The sequence below is a fragment of the Ailuropoda melanoleuca genome, chromosome 19 (assembly GCF_002007445.2).
Source record: "Ailuropoda melanoleuca isolate Jingjing chromosome 19, ASM200744v2, whole genome shotgun sequence".
Taxonomy (NCBI): Eukaryota; Metazoa; Chordata; class Mammalia; order Carnivora; family Ursidae; genus Ailuropoda; species Ailuropoda melanoleuca.
Window position 1 is genome coordinate 27,577,300 of NC_048236.1, and position 8,648 is coordinate 27,585,947.

Consider the following 8,648-nt stretch of genomic DNA (forward strand, 5'->3'; position numbering starts at 1 on the left):
GGGTATTGACAACATAAGTTCTTTGAGACCTCATGTTAATCAAATTCAAAGCTCTATTTCTTTGATTCAGAAGAGGATATAAAATTCTTTTTTTTTTTTAAAGCTATAGTTATTTATTATTTGCCAGTGAAGAAGATTGGCCTGTCCTTTAAAAAGAAAGTGACATTCCAAAATGTGAGGGGTTGAGTCTCCTCTAGAGTGCTGGACGGTGCTAGCTACTGCTACTGTACTAGGCCAGAGGGAAGCTCAGGTGGCGGCTCTCTTTAAACTCGACCACACTAAGTGCTTCATTCCCTGTGCGGCCTTCACTTCTTCCCAGTCCAGTTTGATGTCTGGAACCTCATCTTCTGGCTTTGGATCCTTTCTCAAGGCTTCCTGGTGGGAGGCCACCACGATGGGCAGAGGGCCATATTCCTCCCGGAATTCTACCAAGTGGAGACTCTTAGCCAGTTGTTGATGGGTTTCCTTGTGTGAGAGCCCATGGAAAAGACCCCGTGGGAGGTTGACCATGTGGACCAACCCAGAGACCTTGGCAGACATGTCTTTGATGCCAATGAGCTGGCAGATGGTGACGATGGCCCCATGGCTGTGGAGGCCGTAGCCCCTGGGTTGTTTCTTTATCTTGATATGGGTCCTTTTAAATCTTAAAGAAATATCACGGAATATCATATGGTCTTCTCATCGTTCTATATAATGCAAATAGCAAACTGCTCTGTTCTTTGCTTTTCTGAAAGCGTCCACCTGATCAATGTCTTTCCCAGTGGCAAAACCTGTAGCTCCTCTGCCGTTCCCCACACCAACCAGGACTCGGGCTGGTTTCTTTTCCTCCCTCTTTTGCTGTCATATTGAAAACATTTCTTACTTCAAGTATCCTGGCATCAAAATCATCATATGTTTCTCCTTTGGGACCATGGTCAGGGGGGCCAAGACTGACGCCTCCCCATATGTTTCTGCTCCATCCTCGCTCCCGTTTAACCTTCCTCTTCCTCTTGCGGTCCCACTCTTCCCTCTGCTGGACCAGGTCAGCCTCTACCTTCTCCTGCTCTTCCTTGCTTCTTTGGGCAACGGTCTGCACAGCTCCCTCTCTCATAAGAGGGACATTCAGACCAGGCCAGAGGAAGCCGTGACACCTTTCACCAATGATCTGAGCCTTGTTCAGATCCTTTGTTCTCTTTTTCTTAGTTCTTTTCCCATTTCCTTTTCTTGCTCCTGCTCCAGTCTCTGCCAAAGCACCTTTCCAAAGCTCATCTGCTGTCAATTTAATGAAGAAATTATAGGATTTATACTGTTGACCCATTAAATTACTGGGAGAAGAAATACAGCATTGTGTCTGTAGCCACGGGGCAAGCTGGTGAAATGATGGTTGTCTCTGATTCCTGGATATGACAAAGGGTTGTTGCTGAGAACAGTCTTCAATGCCGAAATGGAAGCTGTTGGAAAGGTGTTTAGGTAAAGCTGTGACCACCCCCCCCGCCCCCCCGCCGCGCGCGCGCCACACAGCACAGGGAGGCAGCCCGCAGCGCGCACCGCGACCGCACGGTGGAGCCCTGAGAGCGCCTCAGGATATAAAATTCTTTTAGAAATCCAGCAGACATTTTTTTAAAGTAAGTTAAATTTTACAGAAATCAGGGTAGATTGGTAAAATAATAAAAGGATTCTTGAAATGCAGTAGTGTTCCTTTTAACAGCTTTATAAATGGATGGATTTTCCAGGGGATGGGAACTGACCCTTGGAAGAAGGAGGCACTTCCATGGAAGGCAGGGAAATAGACCACTTGCTCATGGGATGCGGGGGCCCAAGTGCGATAGAAGGGAGAAGGATAAGAAAAGGATTGAGCAGGACCTAGCCGACAGACTATTTTTGTATTTATATGTAAGGCCAGCTCTGCCTGCTTACAATGCAAACAGCAAATATTACCAATTAAAATTTTTTTCCTTTATGGAGAATGACTCTGACATAGAGTGTGATTGTGACAAGGCCATTCAACAGAGCAAGTGTTTGTTGTGCAAAATTTGTTTTGATTAGACTAGCAAGGCTGTTTCTATGGGCCATCTGCTGGGACATAAAGTTTTGTTAGAATCCTTGTTTAACCTGCATCTATGAAAAAGGGGTTGCTAAGTAAATTAATAGATTAAACAAGAGAAATGTTATGCTGATTGAGAGTGAAGGCCTTCAGCTGAAACATTTGCATTCAGACAATGGATACACTAATTATAAATATGTTATCAGTTAAAGTGCTTTCGCAGCTTGCCTTCCTGTGACAGTGGTTTCACTGCTTTGTCCTGGAATGCCTTGAAACCCCATTTCTTTAAGAAAAGTTTTCTTCCTCAAAATTTCCATTAAGTTAAATGATCTTTTTTTTTCCCCCAATTATAATAAACCACAGAGGTTTGACTATATTCAAAAACTTTGTGGGGCACTTGGGTGGATCAGCTGGTTAAGTGTCTTCCTTTCGGCACAGGGCACAGGTCATGATCCCCGGATCCTGGGATCCACCCCCCACCTTGTTGGGCTCCCTGCTCAGTGAAGGAGCCTGCTTCTCCCTCTCCGTCTGCTACTCCCCACTGCTTATTCTCTCTCTCTCTCAAATGAGTAAATAAAACCTTTAAAAAAACAACAACTTTGAATCCAAGTATCAGCAGTTTCAGAGAATCGTTATGGTGGTTGGAAGGAAGGGAAGGGAGGAGGTTACGGTAGGAGGGGATGAAGAACATGGCAAAGGGAGCTCAAAGTGGGGAAGATAGAAAGGTGGAGAGGGGGAAAGAAGATTAGATAAAAGATAATGAGCAGAAAGAGAGTTGGAATAAAGAGATGCGAGGAAGAAAGAACTGTGAGGTGTGAAGAAGCAGGGAGAGGAAGCAAGGGCAGATCTGGAAGAAAGGGTTTCTTGAAAATGATTGGCTTTTATTATTTATTAGTCATATGGAAGTTAAGTAGAAATAGAAGTAGCAGTGAACTCAGAGGGAAGAAATATCTTTCAAACTTGGGTCTCTACAGTTATTACAGTTAGGAAGCATCAGAATGGTATTGGAAGACTGGTATCTCCATAAAGCCTACCTTTGCTCTGTCCTTCCCGGCTAATTGGGTTGACCGTATCTCCTCACACGTAAGGCCCCAGTACTGACCTCTATTAACCAGGCTTCCTGTAGGCCAGGTGATTGTTACTGGCTGATTTGGAATGTAAAGGAAATGATACAACCTTGGGTAAAGGTTACGCCTTTGGGACCTGTCTCTCCTTATACCATTCCTTCATTCACTCTGCTGCTTTTCTCTTTCTGTCTCTTTGACTTTCTCTCTTTGTCTCTCTTTTACACACACACACACACACACACACACACACACACACACACACGATTCAGAGTGGAAAGTTGCTTTAAGAGAGGGATGTGCTTTATGGGAGTATGACATCCTCATAGTTGTACAGTTGATACAACATTATGAAAAAATACTCAAGACTCAGACAGGCACATCACATATTTCTTAGTCTCGGCTATATCTTTGCATTTCTTGGTGGTTGTAACATAAATACCAGGCATTATTTTACTCTTAAGGGGACTGTGGTTTGAGAGTCAGTGGCAGATTTGGTGCTACCTTTTTTCTTTTTCCAACCTGGGTCTGTCTGGGGCAATGCCTCCTACTAAGTTGAGGACCAGGCAGAAGGTGAGTTCTCTTAGCCCATTGAGATTGGATTGCTTTCCCGGTTCTAAGTTTTCCAGGGAAATTTCCACTCTTGAAGAGGTCATTTGGAAGCAGGAAATTAATGAAAACCTCTCTTATTTATTTATTTTTTTTCTTGAGAGACAAGACTTTTTGGTAGATTGGGGCTAGTACATTAGTGGCTCCTTTTAAATCTACTGTACATTCTGTACGTTATCAAGTAGTACCTGGATTCTGGGACCCATTATGCTAATGGATGCTTATTTTCTCACCTCACTTCCCTGTCAAAGATTTTCCCTGAAGCTGGTTTCATTATGATTTTAAAAATACCATCTGTCTGTCTAAGAGTCTTTCCCCTCTGTTTTGGACAGATTTGTATCTGATTTCTTTCACACAGTTCTATTGAACTTCTCCAGGTGCAGAGAGTAGCCATTATACAGCTTCTGTCCAAAGTCATCTTTTTTCATACTATTGCTGTGCAACTGTTGGGGGAGTTTGTCATTATTAACCTTGGGCTTTTGTAGCAGCGATTAAGCTCCTTTATTGGTTTATCCAGCATGACACTGGCATAATTTAAATCACATCCTTGTCTATGCACAGTTCATTGCTTTCACCCCTTTATCTGCAGCATAGCTTATGAGTTTTTCCCCCCTCACAGTACCTTAGAGAGATGTCCTTGGGTCCTTCGTATTTTGCACCTGTATGTTTTTCTGCCTGTGGTATTCTTCTTTACTCATGCATTACATGCACTTCAGTGACCTGTGTACTATTGTGTTGGTTCTAGCCAATGCTCACAATGGCCCAGATGTATTATTTAATTGCCTTTTCTGCTATTAACATTTTTAGTAGTGACATCTTGGAAATGAAACACTAGAAAAATGTGGCAGTTTTCTGTGTGACCACCTTTATGTTTGTTTTCTTTGGTTATTTCCTATGAAGATTTCCCCTTGCCTATAGTCTTTTTGAAAAATACACTTTACTTCCTTCTAATGATTTCAATTGTTCCCATGTCCTTCATTCTTCTAATCTTTCCCATAATTTTTAACTCACATATAAAGTATGTTTTTATGGGATGTTTTTGTTTTATTTTTAAAGATAAAAATATCATATATTAGCTTTTGCTTTATCCTCTTGCTCTGCCCTTTCATTATTCTGATTTTAGGACTCCAAATATTTGTAGCCCAGTGACTTATAGACAAACCCATTTTTTTCATGTTTTAAACAAGGCAAAGTCAATGGTACTAATATTCATGGATGGATGACTATCCAGGGGCCAAAATTTAGAACATGAATCACTGTCATTCACTCATCAAATTTTTTTAGAGTACTTTTTATACCCTGAGCATTTGTTGTAGAGAATAAAAGCCACAAAGTTCATAAATAAGGCTTCCCTGATTATATACCTGCATTGCAAGAAAGGAGGGCACACTAGCCCGTGCCTGGGGCCCATCACATCCAGTTCCTTAACATGAAAAAATGAAAGACTCTCTTTGGTACATTTGGTAGCCAGTACCACCTCCAAGATTTGCTTTATGGTCAGCAGGGGAGAGCTTGTCTTTATGACCCTTGGGTAGGGAAGTTGATATATCAAGATGCTCATCAGGGATGGGCAGAGTGGATCTTGTAGTTCTACCATGCTTCAGAAAGGCTCTTCGAAAGCATTTGATGACAACATTTGAAAAAGTTCACAGTATTTGTCCAGTAAGATATTTAGGATCTGTAAAAAGGGTAATACATTCGCCAAGGGGCATAGGACATGAAATCTCCTTGTTGGTTGAGATCTTTACTTTTAGAAGATATGATTAGAGGTTCTGTTATTAGGGAGGGAATTGATATCTCATCATGTGGTAGTAGGTGCTGGGAGTATGATGGTGAGCTATAGATATTGAGTAGCTATTAAAGCCTTTTGACTGAAAGAAGCCATTCCAACTGAGCAATAAGGTAGAGGGAGCCTAGAGGGACAATCAGATGCATGCGTACTCCAGATGCTGTACTGGGCAGAGCAGTGGCAGTATTTAGACATTATGTCAGGCACAGGGGAGGGGAAAGGAGGAACACCCAAGGCACAAGCTGGGTAGATAGCTCGGGTAACTGCTGAGAAGAGAAGTGGGATTCAGGAATGGAGACCAGGAACTCAGATGAGCTGTCAACTCAAGGGGTCAAATGATCTTGGAAGGACAAGGTGATTGGTTCCATAACAATAAAATCATACTGCCCTTAGTTTTATTTATGGATGGGGAAGGAGAGGTGTAAGTATAAAGGGCGTAAATAGGATGAACTCACTTGCCTCAAGGAATATGTATTGGAGGGTGTTTTCATTCTTATGAACCCATCCTAGAATGCCTTGCTATCACTGGAGACTGATACCCCTGTTTTAACCTATACAGGTATAACAAGTGTTTCTCCTGCACCAAGGTTCAATAGAGTCACAAAATCAGCTCAAGCCTCACCAGATTACTGGAAGTCTAGTTCTCCATTAGTACTTTCTGCTCCCAAGATGATCAGGAAAGGATACACCCACACTCTGTGGAGGTGATGTGTCTCCTTTGTTTGGCTGCCCCTCTGCTGCTTGGACCTGGGTGCTGCTGCTCCCCCTGTTGATATTTCCTCCGTGGCCCTTAGTACAACCAATGCTGCTTCCACTGCAATTCTAATCTTACGCCCACCACCACTGTCGTCCATATGGTCATCACCACTAACTTTGTGGTTCTGGGTTCTGGGTCTTTCCCCAGCTTGCCTCTGTACGGTGGCAGCTGTGCTCTGCAGGCTACAGATTATTCTGTGTCTCTCCTGGGCTTGGGCAGCAGCGATAATGGCTCGCTCAGTCCTAACATGGCCAGGACTACTGTTTGCTCTGTTTCACCCTCTCTGGCAGCTGGAATTGTTAGAGTCTGAGAAGCACTAGATGTGTTTTTCCTCAACCTTTAAAAAAATCCGTATTATCATTTTTAAGATTCCTGGCACTTCACTAACCGGGGAGTGGAGGGGCTCCTCCTCTGCCTCCCCATCTCTGGCCTTGCAGCTGGAAGTTCTTCCTGAGCCTCTGTGCTCAGCCTGTTGTCTCTCGGAGACTACCTGCCCCAGAACCCCAGCGTGAAACTGAGAATGACCGTGTGCGTGGCAATGGTGGCGTCAGTAAAAGGGGAAATTGCAGGGGCTTCATAGGCAGAGATAGATTTCCTTCATTTTTGGCTTTTTTACACAAGAAATTTAGGAGAGCCGCTGGCCAAATTAACTCTGCAAGGGAGCTGCAAGACTAACTTCAAAGATGGTTCTGAATGAATTGGAACAATGCGTTATCTTATTTCCAAGACAATTCAGAACCTCTGTGGGCAATTTGTGCCCCAAAATCCATGGTTGCTGATGGTGGCCGATTATACTGAGTGCCCTATATCACAGACAGAGAAGGAAATCATTGTGGAACTTTACCTAGGGAGGGATCTATAATTCAATTTCCTAGGACTGGTGCTGGAGAATATCCAGGTAGTTTTGAACGTTCCTCCAAAACTTTTTTAAGAAGGTCGTAATCATTGGAACCTTTATTATGTTGACCTACTTACAGGATAAACTTGAGCAAATTGATTTTCCTCTCTTCAAAGCATAGGTTCAAAAATTTCCTTATGTATTTATATAGTCATCTGTCTTGCGATTATATAACATTCATACCAGTTTATTTATTATTGTTTTATCTTTCTTAGCACAATGAAAGCTTCACAAAGGCGTGGATTATATTGATCTTTTTCACCATTGCATCCCTTACATTAATTAAAGTCTCTGGTAAACAGGTGCTCAATAATATTTGTTGAATGAATAAATGTATGGTAACCCAGCAGAGCCCCGGATTCAGACATGATGGGCCATGTCTATAGGACTGGAGGAACAGGTCTACCTTATTCACTATAGGGAAGGAGACACCTCTTTGGAGGGAATTCAGTCCAAGTAAAGAGATCATCAAGATATCAACTGTGCTAAAAGGACTGTGGAGTAGTGTCTTAAAGGAGGAGGGATTCGGATAATGGCAAATGTCATTCAAGTTGTAACCTGATGCAGCCTCTTGGGCTGAGCTCTGGGGTAAGAGAGCTCCGATTAAAGTTGAGGGAAAACTAGGGGAACTGCAAATCAAATGTCAGCTACATTGACGCCAGCAGCTTTTACGGTGATGGCAGATAGCACTGGAGTCTCTGCTTGGATGACAGATGCCTCCTGTGACACAGCATGGTGAACAGCTTCACGCTGTCAGCACCTGGAGGGGGACAGCATCTGGTTGGGTGTCGAGGACGCTGACAGTCGTGGCACTGCTGTGGTGAGCAGAGTGGCAGAAGTGCCTCCAATAACATGATTCTGGGACAGCCAGCCATCATGAATTAGGAGAAGAGGAAATGGAAGATGCCACAGGCAGCTGAGAGGATGCCCCATTCTCTGCCACGAAATCCCCATTTGATACCACTAGGGTTGCTCAAAAATGTTGGTGGAGAATTTGAGAGGGACTGACTAGTTGCAGGTTGGCCTTAGGGGAGAGGGGAGGAATTGCAAGTTTGGATGGTTATTTCCCTCCCTGCCTGTTGCTCTTTCACCCTTCCATTTTCCCCTGGATTGGAGTGTCCTGGAAAACATGAACTAATAAACAGAAACTAATTGATTATGGCTGGAGTTATCCCCATGTGGGGTTTTGTACCCCAGTTTTGGGATCCTTGAGATTTGGGAACCTAATTTACTCCCTCACTCTAGGAAAATGTAGCTTTTATTGAAAAAACAATCCTTAGCTTGTCATAGCTAGTAAAAGAAGTCCTGCTGCAAACCGCCCTTGTTTACCTGGAGAAAAATTGCACAGCCTTTTTGGTTAGGCTAGAGATACCTTAGAGCAAAGTATATAATGTTGGGACTCCACATTTTAACAGGAAATCATTTCTACTAATAATCTTTACCCAGTCTCAACTTCTCTTCTGCTTGAATTCATTTGTGCTGTTCATTTGGGTTCTAACATCTTGAGA

At 43.1% G+C, this 8,648-nt stretch overlaps 1 pseudogene; it reads right to left on the minus strand.

Annotated features, from left to right (window-relative positions):
- Positions 1–246: 246 nt before the first annotated feature.
- LOC100466850 lies at positions 247–1,351 on the minus strand (annotated as a pseudogene).
- Positions 1,352–8,648: the final 7,297 nt, after the last annotated feature.